The 23813-nt window shown below is 35.7% G+C and overlaps 1 protein-coding gene across 5 annotated transcripts in view; it reads left to right on the top strand.

Annotated features, from left to right (window-relative positions):
- The window catches only part of NPAS3 (neuronal PAS domain protein 3), a 605164-nt gene that overhangs the window by 4787 nt on the left and 576564 nt on the right, over nt 1–23813 (top strand). The gene's annotated exons all lie outside the window — the stretch shown is intronic.

Here is a 23813-nt window from a genome sequence, read left to right as displayed (position 1 = left end):
GCAGAGCGGAGCCGGTGCGCGGGCGGGCGGGGAGGCGGTGCCGGGTCCGCGGAGGGAGGCGGGGGGGCGGCGGAGGGGGGGTGTCGCGATACCCCCCGTTTGGTTCCCGGCCCGCCGCCTGCCCCATGCACTTTTGTTGGGGGAGAGTGCTTGCGATTAATCTGCTCTGGTGGTGACACGAATTGCCCGTAGCGGATTTGTTCTAGTAAAGTGAATCTTTCTAGAAGTGACTGGTAGGAGACAAGAGTACAAGTTCATGTGATGTTACTTTGTGATTCTTACAAAAGTATTCAAAGCTCCATTGCTACACTGCGACGAGATGTATGTCTAGAAGGAGAGCAGCCAGACGGTTTGGGGTAGGCTCTTTCCCTCCCGCCCCCTTCAGCGTTACAAGTGAACTTGAGGACGAGGGGTGAGGAAGGTTCCTGGCTAGTTGTAAAAATGGAAATTAACATTTGGACAGCCTTTAAAAGTAGCTGAATCGTGTGTTAGGCGTTTTATATTTCACAGCACAAGGAAGTCTGAAAAATATTCAAAGAAAAATTCTTTAGTCTTAATGTTACTGCTTACATTTTTTAGGATGGTCAGCATTTCTAGTACAACTTCCAAATCCCAAAGATTTTGTCTAAATGGTTGTGCCATTTTTTCCTAGGAAAGCAGACTGCCCGGTATAAAACCCCATACCTTTCATAATCACCACTGAAGTGTTAGTGTGGTTGTATTAGATGCGTTAATATTAACTGTTGCACTTTGGCAAGGCTATATTGATATGTAGCAAAATTCAGAGATAATGCAGTGGGAAAACAGTGCATCCTCAGAATTCAATGACTTAACTACAGATTTTCATGTTCAACTAAAAATATTTTCTTTTTTTAAATTTTCATTCCAGTGGCTGCAAAGGTGTTTCTACTGTGTTAATAACACTTAAAGCAGCAGGTTTTTCTCCTGCAGAGTTCTTTGTTGGAAAAACAATTCATATGAATAAATCCTGTTTCCCTCCCTCTTCCCTCCCCGACACACAATCCTGCTGTCTTCTTTCTGAGAATCGCACTATATTAGTGCTAAGTGTATTTGCCAGGGTAGCTTCAGTAATCTCTCCAGCAGAAGCATATTTGTGTGCCATTTTGGGAATTTCTCTGAGATAGGAATCTTGAAGATAGAATTAATTTCTAGGGGAAACTTCATAGCCTGTGCATGAGTGCTTTCTTTATCACCTGTCTCCATTTGGCATTCGGAGAAGGTAAATCAAAGTGCGCGATTTGTTATTCTGCTCCACTTGAGAGCTGAACTAAATAACACTTGGTCTGAAATTCTGATTGAAGTTGTAGGAGGATATACTGTATTTAATTTAATGCCCTTTAATAGCATCTTCTTGTTCAGCTCTGATGCTGTCATTTTAAAGGTTGGATCGGAATAGTTTTTCCCTGTAGGGAGTGGGAACTGTAATCATTTCAGGGGAAAAAAGTAGTCTAAATTCCTAGAACACTAATAGCCACAAACTTGGCCTAGTGTCCAAGAAGTTGTATTTTGCCCCTAGGGTTCACTTTGTTATCAGTCTTTACAGTTCTCTGGACAGTTTAGCTATAAGTGTTGCATGTAGAAGTTGATGACTTTTTTTTTTTTTGTGGCAGAAATAATGTCAATCTGTTTGTTCCTTAAAAAAAAACCACTTTGGAGAGGATGAATCAATGCTTCAATAAATAGGTACTCATGTACATTTTTTAAAAGTTATGCAATGTGCTCCTGAAGCCTTGCATGTAACTATTCTAGCTGTCTTTGTACGCATCCTTTCAACTGTGTAAGCCAAGCTATTCGAAATACAGGAGGATATAAGTTACTGAAGGGGTTTTGCAGTCTCATCTCAGCTACTACTTCAGTAAACTAATTCTCTTAAGAATCCTGTAAGTGAACTTTGTGTACCTTCTTTTTCAGTCTTCACTACCACAGTATTTAGGTGGATTGTGTTACATTTTTTCAAGCAAGAGGTTTCTGATTACAAAACATATGTAAAAAGTAGTAGTCTCTGATGTAACCAGGCAAGGGAATTGTTTTGAAACTTTTTTCACCTGTTTAGGTTTTCAAAAGAATACAAGAAAAGTTTCACACATATGTTCAATTTTCTTTTAAACTGTGTGTTAGCAAATTTTACAGTGACAGTAGCAGTTCAGTTTTTTCAATTGTGCAGATAAATCCCCAAGAAAATGAAATAGAAGTGTCATGCATATGATATGCCAGCACTGATTTGTAAAGAATATCTTAATATTAGAGTTCTATGGGTTTAAAGTGAAAGAGAAAAACCCTTTATTTTGGCATTTTTTTCTAGACCGTGAGCTTAAACATAGCCATGATAAATGATGATATGCATTGTCTAACACTTGCTTTTATATAAATAGCTCCAGAAGATTGCTTAAATGATAATCGAAAATATGAAATAGGGTGGCCTTCATATCACAAGGCCAAGGGTCTACAAATGGAAAAACTGAAATAATGAAATATTTCCAAGGCAACAGACTGTCAACAAGAACAGTAATGCATGGGCATATCATAGAGCTACCAGAGAGGATATTAGATCTTATAGCTCTAGAGCCAGGAGTTATAATGACCTTTATTAAATAGAGCCCTCCCACATTACAACAATCTTTCTGATTTCTGATTTATGGATTAACAGTCATACTGCTCTTCATAATTTGAAACATTCTCCCACCATATATGATTTGCTGCATTTTTCTCCACTGGAATCATACATTATTTAGAGCTTACCTGAAAGTATTGATCAACAAAAGTTGTATTAAGTATTTTCTGTAACTAATGGGATTCTGAATAACAAGCTTTTGTCTGCAGCACCATTTCTACATTCTTTACAGCACAACTGTTTTTCCTACAGGTTATACCCAGCTAGCTTGTTTTCTACCAATTTAGTGGCATTATATTCTAATGCTGTTTTATTAACGTTATAAATAATTAGCGAATTTTGTTAACAGATTAATACAACACCCAGAGCCATAGGTATTTTTAAGAGAATATCAGGATATAGTGTCAACATCTATTTCTTTTTATTGCTATCTCACTGGAATTTCAGACTCTAACATACTGGCAATTTCAAACCATGTTTGTTTCAAACTTGGTACACAAGTTGCCAGCCTAGATGGTAATTTTACTGAAAGAGTGATGTAAAACAGCTGTTCCAAATTGACTTTGTAGGCATTAGTTTCATCAGCATCCTTCCTAACAAGTAAAGTATTTAAAAATATTTGTTTCATAAAATGATCTTTATAACAATACCCTCCTTATTGGGAAATGCATTCTAGGATAATATAACTGGTACTGATCATGAAAACTAACTGTAACCATTTATTAACCATTTGGGAATGATTCTTCTCTCACTGAGGTCTGTAGAATAAAGCCATTTTACCAATGTGGCAGAATTTCATTTGATAGCAACTAAGTAACTGGTTTTTTTAGAATTTACTGTTACAGGATCATTTCCTGAGATCTCATCTCATGTGAATAAACCTTACATTCAAGGAGTCCATCAGGTTAATTTCGTGTTATTGTCACCGGTAGCTGCAGCAGGTGTAAAAGCACCTCATCTTCTGAGATGAGATTTCAGCATAGTCATGTTGTTTCAAAATGAATCAAGCAAACTTGTTCTGCAGGATATCACCCTGGAAATTTGTCTATATATTTTAAATATAAGATATTTTAAAAGTACATAGACAAGGCAATTTTCACCATAGTCGTTTGTTTCTTTGGTTTGTTTATACTTAATGTTTGGTGCCTTTTTTTTTTTTAAAGAAGATGCCAAAGATTTATGGCCATGAGAGGAAATGTTTTGCAAATTCATTTCAAAAGAACTGCACTTTTTCACAAGAGGAAATTTCTTTCTATCTAATATTTATAAGGCTAATGTATGTTATCTTTAACATACAAAGTCCGATTAGTGTGAATGAGGTGTGTGACTTTGTTTAATAGGACTTTGCATGATAAGGATAATTTGTAATAATATTGTATTTTGCTGCATAAGAAAATGTGCCATAGTAAGAATATAATGGTTGCTGCCATGTCTTATATGACTAGAGCATTGTTCTGTGACTAGCACAAAGTCCTAGTCAAATGAATAGGACCGTTGTGCCATTCATTTGAACAGGACTTTGAGTAGTACAAATATTCATTAATTTTGTGTGCTACAGAAGCATATTACACAGGACAAAGAAGGTACAGTAAGGGTAGGATAGTACTTCTGTCTGTAACTTGGCAGAACTGGACCCTGTCTCTGGGACAATATTGAGTTCAAGTTTGTACCTTAATCTTTAGAAAAGTCCCAAATGAAATTATGTACACAATTAAAGTATACTACAGAGAATCACAAGCCAGGATAAAAGTATTTTAACATATAATTTAATAGATGTGAATTTGTTCTCAAAGAGATCACAATGACAAATGTACATAGCAGGAGGAGTGTTATTATAAAATGTGAAAGTCTTGAGATTCTCAAGGAAAAGTGGAGTGGTTCTCAAGGAGATGCTGATCTCAGCCTGCTGCAGCCAGATCCTGAAAGTTATGCCAGCCCTCAGCCAGCATTCTGCATGCAGGCGAGAGCCAGGCACATAAAAGAACAAGCAATATGTAAGCAAGAATTTGAAATAGATTATTGAAAGCAGAGTTTTGAAGATTTGTTACAGGCTATTTTCACAGCCTTGCTTATGTGTTGCATTTTAGACTTTCACTCTTTTGTTTTGTCTTGTCATTCTGGAGAACTTCTTGCTAATGTAATCCTGTTTCTTAAGACTTTAATATTAGTACTGAGTATTTCTGTAGATATGTTTCTTTATATAGCTTAGTATGCTTTGAAAGGTATGAAAACACTGTTTTACACATTTTACTGATGAGATAGTTACACACAAAAGATTTTTGAGAACTAGCAGAAGTGGCAAAAGATTACAATATTAGCACTAGGAGTAAAATTCCAGCCCCCATTTTGACTGTGTATTCAAAGATTACACTGCCTTCATTAGAGGGATTTACATTTCTTTTACAGGCAAAACCTCCACTGAAATAAAGTGCTTTCAGAGAATGGCTTGATTGCAATTTAAAATTAGCTGTTAGCTTGATATATAATAGAAGTTCAACACTTATGTTAAATAATTTAAGTGGAAAAGTACTGTTCCATTACCTGCAGGCATGTTAGGTTTACATATGTATATAGTGAACGTAGGGGATATAGGCTGAATAATATGTATGTACGTAATCTACAATAATGTCCCAGGGGCTTGGATTTTCTGAAGAGCCTATTGGATTTAGACATTCAACACATACTGCATTTCAGTGAAATATGGGCACCTAAATCCTGTAAGCCCCCTTTAAAATACTTGCCTGGGAATTTTGTCTCCAACAGGAATTTAGAACAGGCTTCATTACACATTACGTTGTTTTAAACTGAATTTTATTGTTTAATGAATAGTCTTTGAACAGTCATTTTGGAAGAAATCCTAAAGGGCTATAGTTTTGCTCAAATTTAGGCACGAGACAGATATATTTATATATTATGACAGGGGGCAGGGTGGAGATTTTTTTCCCCCTTGCTTACATATTATGTTTGAAAATCATGTGCAAATTCACATTTACAGTCAGTTTACTCAGAGCCTAGGCTTATATGAGTTAGGTGCCAGAGCTGTAATTAATTTAGCAAAAGTATAATATACCAAATTTTAGAAGAATGCTTATTAGAAAGCTGTTTTTTCTTGCAGATGATGTGAGGCAGAATTTGTTACTCTGTGGGAAAAAATGTAAGTGGGCAGTCTTCACAGGTCAAGGTTGAGGTCAACAGAAAGAACTGACTGACTGAATCTGTACAGTGCTGGCAGCAGGATTAAAAAAGGAAAAAAGTATCAAAAAAAGAGGATATCTGCCAGTGGTACTTATCCTTCAGCCTTCACAGCTGAAAAAACAGGTAGCTGATTTTATTTGTCTGACTATAGTTAGATGTAGGATTGGCATGTTTGCTTCACCTTTGCATAAATTACTAACAGTATGGACAGGAGGTTCTCGAAAAGAGCTGCATTTTAAAATACGAAACTGGTTTCTCTTGGTAAGGAGCAAATAAAAGATGAACATAAAAAGAGAAAAAAATGCTTTGGGCTAATTTATTCATTCTTCCTGAGCTGCTGTACAGTTTTACAGCAAAACTTGCATTTCTTTTGAAAAATCAAAAGTACGGTAATTTTTGTCATCGGCTGAATGAGCTACGTAAATAGTACTCAAGTAGCAGTGTTTGCAGGATCCAAGTAGTTTACTAAAGTATCTTAATTAATTGGATGTTCAATTTAATAGTGAGGTTTCCCATTTTTAGGCAGTGCTCTGTAACAAGAACATATATTTGACATGTAAATTATACATATGATTTCAGAAGGCCCATTTTAATTCAAAATCTATTTTTACTAAACAACTTTTTTGCATTAACAAACAACAAGAAGTAAATGGCAGTGACAGAAAATAGAGTTCAGATGAAAAGCATGATGGAAAAGATAGAGTAGATTGCAGATCTTTAAAATATATATGCTCTTCCTTTTATCAATCACTCTACTTACACTCAAATTTCCAAACTAAGGGATGCTGTCTTTCCTTTTATTCCTTTCTTAACAGGAAGAAAAATGCTACTCTGCAGACCTGTAATTTGGAAACTGTTATTCCATGCTTTTTGAGGATAGTATTTCAAATTTTGTTTTACTTTTTCACTTTGTTTTACTGTTTTCACCTCCAAAAACCAGAACAGGAGACTGCAGGATGTAGCAAACATTGAAAATCCTCTTTTTTCCCCAAAAATTAATTGGCATACTGAATGTGAATCTTTAAAAACAGCTGGCACTTAGATTATGGATTGAGCATTCCTTTAGGAGTGATGTTTTTTAAAATTGTTTATTATGGTACTACTGCAAAAAGAGGTATTCAAGTCCTATTCATGACTTACTTGTTTCTTGTGGCAATTATTGTATATTAAAACATTTGTTAAATTCAAATAGGAACAAACCCCAAAGTGATTAAGGGGAAAAGTGTGTTTTAACTGACAGAGAATGTCAAAGTATTCCACCTGAAAAGCAAAATTATAATTCTTCAATGTTTATTCTGCTTTTCACTAATTATGAGGAAAACTTTAAAGGATTTTCCACTGACTTGTGTATATGCATACTGCAAAGTGCAGCCATACATTTTATGTTTTTATGTTGGATAGATACAGTATGTATATTTGCTTGAAGGGAAACAACGCTACTTGCTCATCTTCAGCAAGCTACAAATGTCTTACTTTAGATAAAGTTAAATATAAATACATGTACTGGAATGGAGATTTCTTTTCCCCCTCTAATGCTGTGAGGGAAAAGTAGGCTCATCCTTTTTTTTTCACATTTTTATTGTTCTGTGTAAATGTAATTTGTTAATCCTGTGAAATTTGTCATAGATAAATTTGCTTGGATTATCTTGTCACCACCGTATCTGCATTCTTTTGTTCATTGCTTATTCATAATTTAACAGTCTGGCAGTGAGCCTTTTTGGGATGCTCACAAAAGATATATGACCTCTACCAGCTGCTACTATAACCTGCAGAATGCACAGCAAGACATTAGAAACGTGAGGATTCCTCTACTGATTAAAGTGCTCTTCATTTAGACAGTCTGTTCATAAGAATCTCAGGAATCTTTGTGGATAACAGTTCTGATTTTTCTTTTCTCACAAAATTAGTTCTAACATTTTCTCTGATGGGAAAACTAAGACTGAATCTTAAGATGGTGGTGCTTTGCTTTTAGATGGACTAATGGAAATTAAATCCCTCATTATGTATGTGTATGTACACATAAGTGTGCGTGTGCATTTACACATTTGCATATACCTGTTTCTACCTATGCATGCATATATATATATATATATACATACACACATATGTGTATGTCCTGCAGTTTTACAGGGGGAGAAATTGGTGCCCATGTGTGTTATCTTAAAACTAACTCATCTATTAAGATATTTTTCAGCACATATTATTATGCAGTACTAATTTACAGAAGAGTTATCTGATTTAACCCTGCTTTAGCCCTAGTGTCTTACAGATTGTATTGTGTAAATACTCAATATTATACAGTACACGAAATACATTAAATAGAATGTTACTTGAAGTGTAACAACATTTTAGATTTTCATTATTCTCCTGATTCTGTTTAGCATATAAATTTTTCCCCTTTTTACTTTTTTTTTTCTTCTTATCTGCAGATCAGCTTGTGAATAATGGCTAGTTTTTGCCTCCCCTTTGTGCTGGCACATGATTATAGTTCAAAATAATTCATCGCTAATCCGTGTAGTATTGGTTCATCTCCATCACTGTTTTGTGATTAGAGCCTCAGGCCTGTAAGAACATCCTTTTGCACAGTTTTCTATCCTGACTTTCTTTGAGTTCAACCCATATTTTAAATAGTTCTGTCATTATTGATCACCTACCAATCTTATTTCATTTTTCAAAAATATAGCAGTTAAAAGAAATTAATATTTTGTAGGGTTATTTTTCAAGGGTTGATGAAAAGTATTTTTTTTCCACTGCAGTAAGTCTCAAGCAATAGTGTTTATAGGTCTTGGTTCATCTCAGCTGATGATGGAAATCTGACTTGAGTTTTTCATTTTTCCTTAGCAGTCTGAATTTCCTGTGTACTTATTTACATTAAGTGCCTCAAGAAGTCCAGAATCTTAAAAAGAAATACTGTTTCTTTTTTGAAACAGACTACAGTAGAATAGTAATTACTGTCTTGTCATTCTTAACACAACATTTCAAACAGCTGGTGTAAAATAAAGCTGACAGAGGAACTTTTAAAATATATAGGGCCTGATCCTACTATGATCACTCTGGTTGAAGTTACTGTTTATTGGGTAGGTATGATCTGATGTGACATTAGAACTGGGCTTATATGATATAATGATATTGTACCTTGACCAGATTTAAATTTCATATTTCAGATTATGAAGAAAATCCATCCTTTTATTTCACATCAAATAATGCTAGTTTTATGAGAAGGTCATCTAAAAGATTTTTCAAGACTTCGTTTCAGCATTGAGTAGTCCTGTGTTCCTTTTAATAATTACTTTCATCTCATTGTAGCTGTGTGTTTGAAAGTGTAGGTCAATAAGGATGATCGCATTCAGAATTTCATGATCTGTGTAGTGGAACAAATTGAAAGCAAAGCCTGTATCAATCACTGTGAAGGGAGGGTTAATTGTTACTGCTTCTCAAGCCTCTGGACAGATAAACCAGTAATGAAATACTTATTGCTCTGATATGTGAATGGTTAAGGATGAAACAATGGAAATAGAAGCAGCCTTCAAAGATGATAAAAAAAAGTAAAGAAAAAAGAATAATCTGGACTAAAGTAAGATGCTATTTATGCTGTGTATTAACATTTTAAAAGTACTTGTAATTTCATCTAGTACAGCCTTCTAGGAGTGATGTAAGACAGTAGAGTGTATAAGGTTTTGAAAAGCAAATATAAAATATGAATTTGAAAGCTTTTAGTATACAAACTATTTAAAAGGTTTTACACTAAAGCTGGAACTTTGGTAAAAGTAACATTTCTAGCATTGAATGTTTTCTTTTATCTGTTTTAATTTGTCCTACCTTTAAGTGTTTATTTTTTCTTTTTTTAAATATACAGCTGTGTTTACTAAATCAAATATGTTTTGTTTTCATGCAAAGTTGTTTTAAAGCATTTTATCTACAGCCAAGCAGGACTCTAAAAGAGTGTTTAAAGATAGAAGCAGTAAAAATGAGTGCAAAACCAAATTATGATATTGCAGTAAACATTTAACTATTTCTGGAATGTGAACTTAACATTTTAAGCATCTGTTAGTTACTTATATGTTGAAATATATGCAAAAATATTTAGCCAAATTGAAGTCTTAGGCCCATGACAATCATCTCAACACAGTGGGTAGTTCTGAAAATTAATGAGAATGATAATACTGTAAAGACTGTTCCAGAGTTTGCCCAAATTCATTATCTAAGACTCTTGTTAAGAACATCTCAAAGAATTTTAACCAGGAAAATATATTAATGGTTCAAAAGCATTTTTCAAAATGGTGATTTATAAAAGTATAATGGAATTATATATGCAAGAGCTATAGTTAGAAACACAAATAACACAGAAGCAGCACATTATGAAGAAACATTTTCCAATAGCTAGCATACTTGGCTTTGATTTTGTCCATAGGCGTCAGGTTTCCTTATCAATTTATATTTTGGAAGGAAATGAAAAAGTGAAAGCAACTTACAAAAAAAAAGTATTTTTGTCTTCTTATTAGTTACTTAATAAGGCCTATAGCTGCTTAAAACTTAAGCAAAGTAATTAACAATTTTAGAACTAGTATAAACATCTTTTAGACAATCAAAAAAACACTTTTAGGAGGAAGGGTGATGAGACACATCTTTAGATTTCACTTCAGAATGTTAAGAATTTCCTGTTGCCTGTTTCCTGATGGGATTGACACAGCTGTGTATCATATGGAATGAAAGAGTAACTAAGTGCCTGACTTTGTTTTATTCAAGTCCTTTATTTAAGAAAGTGTATGTGTTGATTTTGGCTCTTTTTTAACACATTACTGATATGAATTGTCCAAATGGGAGCTAATTATAATTAATTCATCTGTTTTCCAAGAGACAAGAAAAGTTAGTGACTAAAATGTGTCAGTTAAGAATGGTGGTGTTTTGATTGTTTTTTCCTTTCTCTTTGCTCTGTGCAATGAGGAAAAGAGTGTGTGGATGATTACTATGTTGTTGTTACATCCGTTTGTATTTTCAGAAGCCATTGATATATACGAAGATGTTATGAGTATTTGTATGTGCACGTGTAATTGTTGGAAAACAAATCAGTTTATAGAGTTTCTTACTCATTTTGGCTGTTGTGCAATCACTTAGCCCATCTACGAAACAGTTTTCACTGGAGATGTGAATGCAAAATAGAGATTAATGGGAGGATACACAAAAAAATTTAAGCATTCATTTTGATGTAGACTGTCCCACTTCATGGACCAATGCTTTAAAGACAATTCAGGCTAGGAAACTGTATTAATTACATTCTTCAGTATTTTTCTTTTATGGTGAGAGAAAGCTTAGCAGAGGATGGCTAACCTGGTTAACTGATCTGGGATTAGGTAATAAAAGGTGATGCAGATCCATAGCAGTGGGGCCAGCCTCGCCCTTGTTGCCCAGTTCCTAGTAGGGCTAGGGAGTGTGGCTTGTGAAGCTGTCTAATGCTCAGTTCCGGTTGGAATTCATACTAGTTCAGGTCAGTATTACCTTCTGCTTAGAAGGCTGTATAAGACAAATTGGGTTGCTATCTGAAAAGCCCTGGGTATTGCAATCACATGACTCAAGCAGCATCGGTCTATAGCTCTGTGCTACTGAAGCAGAAGCAGGCACGAACACAGAGTGCATTGCAGGGGTGGGCTGTAGTGCTGTGGGCATGTTAAAGGGCACAGCAGGCATTTACAACTAAGTGGGACGATTCCATTGGATTTCTTGTGAGACTCTCTCCAAGCAAGATACAGGCTTCTAAATCATTAGAATCATTGTGAATCACACTTTAAACCTTAAGCTTTGATTCTTCCAAACTGTCAGTCAGCTGGAAAAACAATTGACCATGTCCCTGTTTTTTCTGCGCTCTGACTTTTTGGCAAATGTCATCTTTGTTCTGCCTTTGTATACTTTGGTCACTTGTTCAGTGCATCCTTTTCATTCATTACCCAGCTTTGTGTGGGAGTTCTGCAACATGTTGTCTCTCAACCGCCTCTCTTTTTCTCCTTATTCTGCTCTTCGTCTTTGCATAATCTCATGTGGAATTACAATTTAAGTATCATCTCTGTGCATATGATTCATCGGCTCATGATATTTCTATCTCAATGAAAATGTAGTCTTGCTTTTCTGTCATCTCCTCCTTTATTGCTTAGCTTAAACTCCCTTAGTCAAAACAGATCTCCAAGAGTTCTTTCCAAGCTGTCCATCTATTTTCAAGTTAACATTGCCATATTGCCTGTTAGGATAGGTCTGTAATTTGGCAGTCTCACTGATAACAGACCTCTCCCTCATAGCATAGCAATTAAAAAGGCAAATAGATTATTTGGTATTAGCAGGAGATTGGTGTTAGTGGGAAAGAAATAGAAAAACAAACAGAAAACATGGACATTGATATGATGGCAATCCATAAATCCACAGTGTGTGCAATCTATGTATTGTATAGGCTTTTGTTATCATAATTTCAAAAAGATACTATAGTTTGAGGTAAGGACATGAAGAGTGATGAGATACATGGAAGAAATTTTGTCAGAGAAAAAGTTAAATAAAGTAAAATACTTCATATTGGACCAGAGACGACTGAGCAAGGCTTCAAGAAGGCAATCAGGGAACCAGTATTCATTAAACTCTAGTAATATGAGAACAAGGACACATTCTGTGTAATTCTCAGGAAACAGTTTTAAAACACTTTACAGAAGTTTGGTTTTGGTTTTGGTTGGTTTTGTTTGGTTGTTTTGTTTTTGATTTTTTGTTTTGTTTTGTTGTTTTCATGGCTTTTTTAGTGTTACCCCTCCAGTCCCCCAGGTAACATGCTATTAAATATCGGAATTCCTTCCCAAAGGGTTTTTTAGAGTTAAAAATATGAGCAGGCTCAAAAATGCATCAGTCATTATGCTATTATGTCTCTGAGGAGCTATTACGTGTGGTGGTGATGATGCAACTCAGCTTCATGAAGTTTTTACACAGCTGACTCTGGATGCTGACATAGGATATCATGGAAAGGGATGCTCTTTCTCTGCTATACTTTTTTTACTGACCTAGTGTAACTGACCTAGTGTAACTGTTTTGTTTTGTTAAGTTCTTTGCGTTTAGACTGCATCTAAGTCTGGCAGGCTTTTTCTGCCTAACATCCTTGCTGTATGTGTTTTCCTTCCTGCTCTTCAGTTAAATACTCATCCTCACTACCATTGAGGATTATTCTTTCTCCAGCCCTATCTATTCAGAATCCTATTACAAAAATCACTTTTAGAGTGACAGAATGTCACACTGACCGTGTCTTTTCATATCCCCCCAGCCGCCCTTTTCATATCCCCCCAGCCGCCCTCCTCTAGTGCATGAAATATTAGTAAGTTGCCCCAAGTTTCAAGTCTTTCTTCACCCAGTTGTGTCTCTTTGTCAAGGTTTTATTTTCAAGTTTTAACACCAGCCCTGTTGCCTTGTTTACCATATTTGCAAACGCTTATTTGTTTGATACCTTATGGTTGTACTTGCACTCCTATGTAACATCCCCTTTTGGGTTTCACTCTCTTCCCAAGATGTTCCTTACCTCAAATGCCTACAAAAGCATGATGCCATAAAGCTACTTCTAACAAGATAATGCTTCTTGTGATGCTAGCTGCTGTTGTCTTACTGCTTCTACATAGTTTCCTATCTCTTACCCGATACTTGGTACTTGAGATTTTGGGGTCTGGGAACAGGGTTTTTGTTGACACTTGATTATATAGTGAATGTGTTAGTACAGTTGCTGTTGCTAAATCTGACTATTTTGTCTGTGTGCTTGGTTGATCTGGGATGCTGAGTTTCTATAAGTTGAAGTGATGTTTTTTGAATGTGTTGAGTTGTGAAAAGCTTTTATGACATTTAGAGGAGATGGGGCAAATTAATGACAGAGAAATCCACTGAATGTTCCTAAATACACAGGAAATTCCTGCTCTGAAAATGGTTGGAGACTGTGTGTGCACATCATATATGCTGTCACCGTTGTTATGTTGCTTTTTGCAGGTACTTTTGGGGATTATTAGAGATGGGATACAGGAAACACCGGTCTGACCCAATACTACTGGTTTTTGCATTGTTGTGCAGGATGTTTCTGGAAGCTGTAGCAATTCTCTTTGGCAATTCTCTCTCTTAGAAAACTGTTGGCCTCAGTTAAGTAGCTATGGCTACTATTACTTTCAGTGCATTTCATGAATGGGTATGAGATGTGTCACAGCTTAATTACACTGCTCCATAAGGCATTTCTGTCTCCTGTTGATGTGATTAAGGAAGACCTTATTCAGACTATACGGACAAGGCATTATACCATATGATGCCTTGAAAAGAAAAAGAAGCGTGCCTGCTTTGAAGAGTTCATAATTTTAATTGCTGATTATTTTGATTTCTTGGAAAGGTTTTTCTGTAACATAGTAAATTTTACACTGATTTTTGAAGTTTATTTTTTTACCATCAAGAAAAGTGCATATTAAACAGATTGAATTCAGCAAAATTAAATGCTTCAGTATTATTTTTGCTTGGTGCAACCCCAGTGGCATAAAATTAATTGTCGTGATGGCTTGAACGTTGCAGTGAACATGTGTGAACCTCACTGTATATTATACTTTTAAACTAGAATTCAGTCTATTTTATACACAATAACTGTAAACAGAACCAACTAATAGTGATACAGACATTAGTTTAAAGGACATGTACTCAAAATATGCATTGATGACTTCTGTCAGATATGTAATATCAATCCCCATATAAGTTCTGTGTGTCATTTTTTTCCAGAAAGAACTGTTTTCTAATAACTGTTTTCATAAATATCTAAGTTTGCATACTAGCAGGCATAGGTTATCATATATGTAAATTTAGTTAATTGTATACTCAATATTTGAAGTCACATTTTGCACTTGTATCAATGTAGACTTGGCACTATTACAAAGACTTTAGATTTATCAAAGTAGCTACAGGTATACAATTTCCTTTTCCTAAGTGCCTCTAGCTTGAAATAGTTCCTCTTTTGTGGATTTAGTTAAGGAAAGGGACGTGAAAGAGAAATTGTGGAATGCTGTTCATCAGAAGGTTGGTATCCATACCTAGTTTTATAGTGGTGATCTGTTAATCAGGTCTTGAATCAGGAGGAGAGATTCGGAGAGTTCCAGGAGGGAGAATTGAAACTCGTGTGGTGACATTTCCTGTCACATTGAGAGGGAAAATGGTTATTGTATTCTACAAAATCATTGCACTGTCTCTGCTAAATACAGCTCAGAGGCCTAGAGGAATGTTTTCAAAGGAGAGTGAAAGGAAGCTTGATTTCTTCCACAGCTAATTTGGAAGAGTAGGAAACAGTCTGATATATTTTCAGGTTAGAACGTGTGTCATAGTCTTGAACAGCTCCTGGATTTATTATACGTGTCATGTGAGGCAGGCTATGACTTGCTTCAAGTCACAGAATAGCTGAGGTTTTCAGAGACTTCTCGAGATCATCATTGAGTCCAACTCCCACTGCTGAAGCAGGGTCAGGTGGATCAGGTTGTCCAGGTCTGTGTCCAGTTAGGTTTTTAATATCTCCTAGGATGAAGATTCCACAATGTCCCTGACCAACTTGTAGTGTTTGACCACTTCATAACAAAAGAGATTTTTGTAATATTTAATTGGAGTTACCTGTGTTCCAGTTTGTGTCTTCATCTCCTGACCTACAACTGTACACTTCTGCAAAGGGTCTGGCTCCATCCTCTTTATAACATTCCTCTAGATAGCTGTAGACAGAAATGAGAACTCTCAACTCCTATGCTTTGGAAACAAGCCTAGTTCTCTCAGCCTCTCCTAGTGCAGTACTCCGTGTCTTGCTGGCTTTCTGCAGGGGCTTGCTCCAATATTTCCCTGTATTTCTTGTCCTGGTGTGTCCAAAACTTGACTTGGTACTCATAGTGCAATCTCACAGGTGTTGGAAAGAGAGAGGCACCTACCACTTACATTCTGGTTAATACAAATCAGTTTGCTGTTGGTCTTCTTTGCTGCAAGGCTGCACATGGATGAGGCCCAGCCTGAGATCTGAGGTTTCTTGTGGAGTAGACCAGCTCTAAAACTATAGAGCTTTCCAACAGGAAACACTGATTTTATGCATGTTAGTGCATTATAGTGAATTTCAATGAGAACTTTGTGACAAAAATGTTAAGGATGGGTCAGTAACAGCAGTGATTTCGAGTGGCTGAAAAAACCCCGATTAAAAGATATACCACAGCAGATGGTCAGTCTGACTGTGATTGAGTTTGTTATATGTGGTTCTTAATGTTATGTTATTGAGTGTATTGAGTTTAAGGGATAAAAATTCACCGGCAGTGAAACAGTGGGAGTCAACATCTAGGACAGAAAGATTGAGTCAGAGTCTTTTAAAATTTTGAAGATTGTAATAGATTCTAAAATTATGGTGGTAGCACAGTCCATAGGTAATGAGCATCAATTATTTTCTAGAGGGGAAAATCACAGAAAGTTACTAATCGGGGGTCTTTTTTTTTGTATCTAAAAAAGTACAAAACTGTTCAGGGAACTGTGGAATTGATTTTGTTCTTTTACTACTTAACACTGTGGACAGGATTAATCAGAAATGGAGCATGCTACAGACATTCCTTAGTATCAATGGTTCAGGCTGAATTGTCTCCATATTTTTTTAATTTTTAATTGTTCATAAGTTGTACCTTGGACATCAATAGGGCTCCTGCCACTTGAGATTTTTTTTATGATTACTACATGTATGTCCCCAAGTATTCTGGAAGAAATCAAGGTGTAGTCACTTCTGTATTACAGGTGATAGATAATTTGAGTGAGAATTTCTCAGAGGTCCACTTACACTAAATCTTGAAAAATAGGTTCACTGGAAACAGACTGTTAACAGTAGGAAGAAAAGTTTTTCTTCTGTTAGAAATGGATAGATGAGAAAACTGCAGATAACTTATAAAAACTCTTGAAAGTTGCAGCTGGTGACGTTTGGTTAGATATGTCTGATGTGTCTCTAAGAGATACGTGATGCTTCAATAATGGAAAAAACAGGATTAAATATTAAAATTTCCCTCCATGGTGCAGGAATGTTTTATGTCAATTTAGCTGTATAGAAATGCACAAAATAAAGTGAAGAGGATAAATAATTTTTAACACCTTTTCAAAAAAGAGCTCCTGTGAACATTCAACACTTCAAAACCTGATTTTTCAACCAGTTTTACATGTGATGTTGATACCTATTATTGACCTGGAAAAAGAATTATTACAGGAAAAAAAATCCTTGTTCTCTGGGAGCAGCAAGCTGGTGGAGAAATGCTTTCTGCTCAAATGGGCAGCACACGGTCTCGAACATTATTTATAAGGGGAGCACTTTGTTCTTGAAGTGAATCATAAAGGATTACACTGGCTGCAGAACATGAAAGACCACTACTCGTATAATTAGGTGTATTTTACTCTGCAGTCATAAGATTTCACTGTTTAGCATAAAACATGTTAAAAAGCTTGCATATCTGGTGCTTGTTTCGATCCTTAAAGTTGAAGCACTGTGCTTGTGTGTGGGAGGGCAGAGGGCTGAAAAGAAAGGAAGAATTTCTCAGAGAAAGCTGACCTTAGTAAATAAGGAAATGTCTTCTGAAGAAGAGGCAGTGTTTACTAAGGGACTGGGCTTCATTTGTGCAGTAGAGGATCCTAAATGGAATCTCTCAGGTGAAGAGTTACCTTCTTCAAAGTAAAAGTATTGTGGAGTTTAACATAGCTGTATAAACCACAGCTTTTTCTAGAAGGCTCAGATCAGAAATACTGAAAATTTATTCCTGCAACCTGATGACAAGACTGAGGGTAGAAAGGATCTTTTGATCTGTAGGAGGGAAGAAAGGAATGTTAGTCAGTGGCGGCAGCATGTTGTCTGGAATTCTTCTGCGCCTCCGGATGGAATCATTTGGAGCCTGTATATGGTGTGGACACTTCTTGCTTCTCCTCTTGATTCCATGAGCCAAAATAATCCAGTGTATCATGACAAAGGTGTGTCTGGCCATGAGTAAGAACCCACCTGTGCTACATGTCCAAACTCAGAGGCTGTGTGCCCATCTCTTTATGTGAGAAGATGGGACTCTCCCTGTTCTTAAGGAATCCCAGAGACAAGGAAGGGTAAGGTCGTAGGTCCACTGAATGATTTGGTGAACTTGACTGCTATCCACATACTGCCTACTGTAAAGCCTTTTAGAGAAGGTGAAGGCAGGAGGCCAGATCAGGCTTGCTACACTTTATCACAAAAGTATTCATTTGTAGAAAAACGGAAATCAGGATTTGTAAAATGCTGCCTGTTTTTCTGTCAAAGCAGTCAGATGGAAGGTGGTGAGGGTGGCTGACCAGGCACTACTTGAGACTTGAGGACGGGCAATGGGGCAGAGTACAAACAGGAGACCAGGCTGGTATCCAGCACCTGGGGCTTTAGGGATCATACTTTTGACTTTGGAAGGTGAAATATACTGTAATCAAAATATGTAATAAGCACCTTTAAAAAGAAAAGAAAATTGGTGTACTTTCTTGCATTTTATGATTTCATGCTTTCCATGTTTTCCATGACTTTTAAATAGGAGGGAGAAGCGTGAACTCTCTTCCAGGCGGACATCACAGTCCCAGCTTCCCGTTTGTAATGGAAGTGTGTTGTGCAGGGGACATGCAGCATACACTGGTTTTATTTCATTTGTAGAATTATTTCACAACAGACTGAACTGAAATGATCATGCAGTTTCACTTCTGTAGATACAACTCTGAACAGGTATTTTTGATTGATTTCCTCAGCTGAGTACTAGTGATGGCTTGTTAAACTTAGGCCTGATAGAATGGGTGCTTTAAAAAATCTTGGAATGGACTTAGAGAACTGTGAAACTTCTTTATAGTATTTAAAATATTTGGAAGCTATCAAGCTGCTGAAAACTTTGTACAAAAACCAGTGAATTCATCATTAAAATAGCACCACACAAACTGCTTAATGAAGTGCTAATAAGATATTGAATAATTTGCCTTGTAATAATACCTGAGATATGCCTCGCTTAATGAAATTAAGATCACATTTTGACAGACATGTTTTTCACAGTGTTTGAAATTATGTCAAACGTGAAAGTTATTGCCCCGGAGAGTGTTTAAAAACTTTTTCTAGCAAACTCCTTGTTAGCATAAAGTAATGGATTCCAAGAGATGAAATTTGAATATTTAATCAAGAGAAAATCCCATTTTTGCATAGGGATAGCAGCTTTAAAATTCCACTGAATTGTGGATGCTTAGAATTGTTCTTTTACCTCTATGGTGTGACTCAGTAAAAAAGTAATTGTCACTGTACACTTCTCCACATCATTTTTTTAAGACAGTGTGATCCCATGCTTTGCTGACACAGTAAGGTGTTAATTGAGTTTATTTATCTGAGTTCTTATTGGGCTATGGATCATTAGTTGTCCATAGAGAGAGAGTAAAGAAGTAATCAAAATAATATAGAGTTAACTTTTCATATAGTAAGTCCACTTGTGGAGAACTGAGCTAAAAATGTAATGATAAAAATATATAATTATCACTCTTGTTCAAAGAGCTTTTATTAAAAAATTCACTGGCTGCATTTTACAAACTAAAGGTGATTAAATTTATGAAACAGACTTAAGTTCTGCATTTTCAAAACTATGACTATAATATATAAATAATATATAAATAATATCAATTGCTTTGGGGTCATTGTGAAGTTTTTAGTTCCTCAAATAATGTGCCACTGCGATCCATGTTTTCACATATTCAGGTTTTCTGGTTAAGACTAAATAAGTTAAGGTGGATAAATAAGTATGTATATTATACATACAAAGTATACATGTATAAATAAAGACCGTACTTGTGGAGGAGATCCAGCTATTAATAACGGCAAAGAAAAGTAGTAGCAGTAGTAGCAAGTCCATCACAAGTAATTCCCTATCCAGGAAGCACAAAGCTGCTCTCCGAGGGTGTGTCTCTGTGAAAGGGGAGTTGGTGTGTGGCAGAATGTGCTGTAATGTAGTTGTCAGTGTTTACACTTCTCTTATTGGAAGGGTGTTCATTACTGCTCTAGTGATGAATTGTGTAAGATGTAAGACAATTTGGCAGATGTGTTTTATTTAGGTAAATGAATATAAGTCAGCCCTTTATGTGTTTTGAGAACTTATCTGTGCAGTAGAAATATACTAAAGCTTTTGAAAGCTTTCAGTGGAAAATACTACTTTACAGATTAAAAGAAGAAACTTCAGGATTTCTGTTGATGGACAGCATTTTACCTGTGCAAAAATAGATAGTTGCAGTTAAATCAGTTAATTTATCTGAACTGATTAAAAGAGTGGAAATAATTAAATAGATTAAACAAGAAAAAAATAGGTTAATATCGTAAGAATTAGCCTAGAAATTGAAATTGACTCCTGGAATACTTGAATTTTTTATCTATAACATTACCTAAAAAAATCGGTATCTGTACCTAATTGTACAGTGGTGATCAGTTCTAATGTAAATGAGGTCAAATACATTGTCAGTGAAGGAGTTTATATATATTCACAAAAATAATTGGAGTAGGAAGGCCAACTTGTCCCATACTGAGAATTCTTAGAAACCAAGGGGTTTGAATGAAAATCTGGGTGACTTTTAACTAATCTTGTACATAGATCAAAATCCAAGCCTATCCAGAGTGATTTGATTTGATCCACTGATATTAAAATGTTGAAGAGAGGAGCAGTGTCTAGTGTTTTTCCATTTAAAGTGGATTCAATAGTAACAACAATGTCAAAATGATTGAAATTTGCATTTTCCAGGCTTTAGGATCGTACTGGGAATATCAGTGTGGATTAGTCATGAGCTCTCTTGTCTCTAATAGAAAGTACTCAGAAAAAAAAGTGTAAACTGTGAGTAATTTTTTGCCATTAGTTATATCCAAACAATTCCGCTGGTGATAATGAAGTCACAGAGTGTAATTGAAAACAGAAATCAGTCCTCTGCTATTGAACTTTAAAAGATACTCTGAAAATGTTTTTGAGGGAAAATAAATGAGTTCTACCAATAATTCAAGTAAAAGATGGGATTTGCTTAGCTTTAGGTTACAGTCTTGATGGGGTGAAGACTTTTTTTGCTTCAAAGTTTTGTGATTATTTGATTAATACACTGGTGTTGATTTTCACTTTATCAGTGAGATGCCCCCAAGAAGAAGTGAAATTGAAAAAAATTGATTAATTGCTGCTTATAATTAAACACATAGAAATTAAAAAAGAATAGTATTGATATTTTATTTTATTTTAATGCAAGACTCCTTGGAGACAAGATTAATTGAAAGGAGAAAGAGAAGCAAGCCCTTAAGGCTGGATAATGTATTACTTTCAATTTTACTTGCTAGTATAAACAAAGCAGATGCTGAATGAGTGCTCACTAGTAACACACGGTGTGCCAGAGCATCAAGTTGTCCAAAGAACAGACCATCCATTTAAAATTTATTTAAAATTTAAATAAGAAAAACTAGATAAAATATGAAATGAATACAGTGCTACAAGATATAGGAAAAACTAACCTTGGGATATAATTTTGTGTTAAATATTTTTTTTATTTAAAGCTTTCATATACCTCTGTTTGTCTTTGTAATGGTGATCTGTTCTATCCCCACCATTCAAAAGCAAGCAAGAACAAGGCTTTATTTTAGATTTTTTGCATCACCATCTAGCCTTTTCTTTCTATTATTTTAAGCGCACAGCACAAGTTTATTTCTGCTTGTGGCAAGATGAGCTACTAAATGCCTCCTCAGAAAGCTGGCCATCCTCGGAGCCAATTGAGACATTCTGTTCTGCCAGCTCCTAGGGTCAGGGAATCGCTCTGTTGGCAGAGGCACCTGGCATTTGTCAGGGAGGACATTCCCCTATGGTGTTCAGGCCATGCCATCATTTCTTTAAATATTTCAGGTCAATGTGTCCTAAAAAAGGGAGAAAGAATCCCCAGCAAGCAGTGTAGTATTAAGTAGGTATAGCTTTGTGAAGGTATACCAAAGATTACAGAAGTTAGCTTTTCTTCTGTCATGATGGGGGTAAAATAATTACATATTTCTGCATTCCTAATTGAATTTTACTTTGTAATGTGCTTTGGAACATCATTGCTGGCCAATTCAGCCCTGTTTCAAAGCTCACTGAAGTCAATCAGTGGAAAGACTCTCAGGGATTTCAAGTGATTTTGAATTCTTTTCTCAGTCTAACTTCATTTAAAACTGTCCTAAGTTGTAGTTTTAATGTCTAATATTATTAACTAGGCTCAAAGAATAATAAAATCAAGACATTTTACTTTGATTTTTGTCTGATAAATTATCACAGCAGTCACTGCGCTTACTAGATAGTGTCTGTGAAATGAATCATTACTTCTCAGAAATCGAGAGTCATTTCTGAAGGTTAGGACCCCAAGATGCTCTTCATATCATAAGCATAAGAAAAACTGTAAAGAAGTGGAATATCAGATAAGGTAGCAAGTATTTTTGTAGGAATTTCCAAAACATAGTCCCTCCAAGCTGCATGTTGTACATCATCTTCAGAAGTCACATGACTTTTGATAGATTTTGGAAAATGTTTTAAAAGTTATTAACTCACATTCACTCTAGAGTTTTTATTTAAAAAACAAGTTTTTATTTTTCATGAAGAGAGAAAGTTGAATTGTTCTAATCCTTATGTATCCCTTTGATCTCTAGTTACTCATGGTAGGCCCATCCCATAAGATCACCATTAATTTTTGTGAATTTCTCAAATGGTCTCCACCTCACTTCATAGGTGTAAATACCTCTTACAGTGCTGTATCTTGGGCTCCCAGTCCCCTCTCAGTAAGTTTTTTCCTATTCCTGTGGAATGCAAAGGCACACATTGCCATGGGCACTATGCACACAGCTAGAGAAGATTTTCATTATGACTCTCTTAGCAGTGAGATTACGTGAGTTTACATGAGGCATTATTGCTCTGCTATAACTCTCTCTGTCCCTGCATCATTTCTTTTGATTTGCACAAAAGATGCAGGAATTCCCCAAACACCATTGTATTCATTAAGGTCACTTTTATATTTTAATCTCTTTGATGGGAAAGCTTGTGCTTATTTTTGTCTTGACATCAGTATATAGAGCGACATTGTCAGTTAGTGTTAAGCAGTGTGGCTCCATTGGCTCCAGTGCTATGTTGTCAGTTTGCATAAGCTGAGTAACCAGCTGAGTATGTGCACTGCATGTAGGAAATCCCATCAGAATTCATTCCAACTTTCCTCTTCTGCTTTTCCTATTATTTTCTCTCCACTTGCATACATGTATTTATGCCTTAGATGCAAAAACATTCACTTAACGTAGGTACTAGAGCCAAAATTTTATATAATGTCTTGCTATTGGTACCAAAATAAGACAGTGCCAGTAAGATTCTCAGTTTCTCTTACAAGCTGGCCACTTATATTTAGAACATCTGGATTTTTATTCATCATTTAGAGCCTATTGCAGATTAAATCAATAACACTGTTCTTAGGTTTCAATGAAAACTAAGTAACACTGCCATTTCTGTAATTCATAATTGTAAGTAGATACTGGAAGTCTGTTATATACATTCACATATGTGAACCTTAAAGACATGGTACTTCAATTCCTGACAACTGATAAATGCTTACTATGTAGTCAGATATTGAGAGAATTTTTATCAATGCACAGGATGCTTTGAACTTTTACCCATTGCTTTCCTTACTTTTCTTGTTATTTTTTGTAAACACGTATGGTGCTCTTTGAAAAGTTTATTTTCTACCTGTATGGCCTTTGGGTAGGAGCAGAGTTTCCACACAATTCTCTTTACTTTAGCACTGTTGGTGAAATAGCTAAAAATCCTGGGTAGGCCTATTTCATTGTTAACATGAGTTATTAAAACATTATAATTTGATAGTGGTATAGGATTTGGTAGTTGCAAAAGACTCACACCCCAGCCCACCCCCCCACTCCTATGCAAAGACACTTAATTCAAGTGCTTTCATA

Source organism: Pithys albifrons, chromosome 6, assembly GCF_047495875.1.
Source record: "Pithys albifrons albifrons isolate INPA30051 chromosome 6, PitAlb_v1, whole genome shotgun sequence".
NCBI classification, from domain to species: Eukaryota; Metazoa; Chordata; class Aves; order Passeriformes; family Thamnophilidae; genus Pithys; species Pithys albifrons.
Note: the sequence above shows the minus strand (reverse complement) of the source record. Positions and strands in the feature narration are given on the sequence as shown.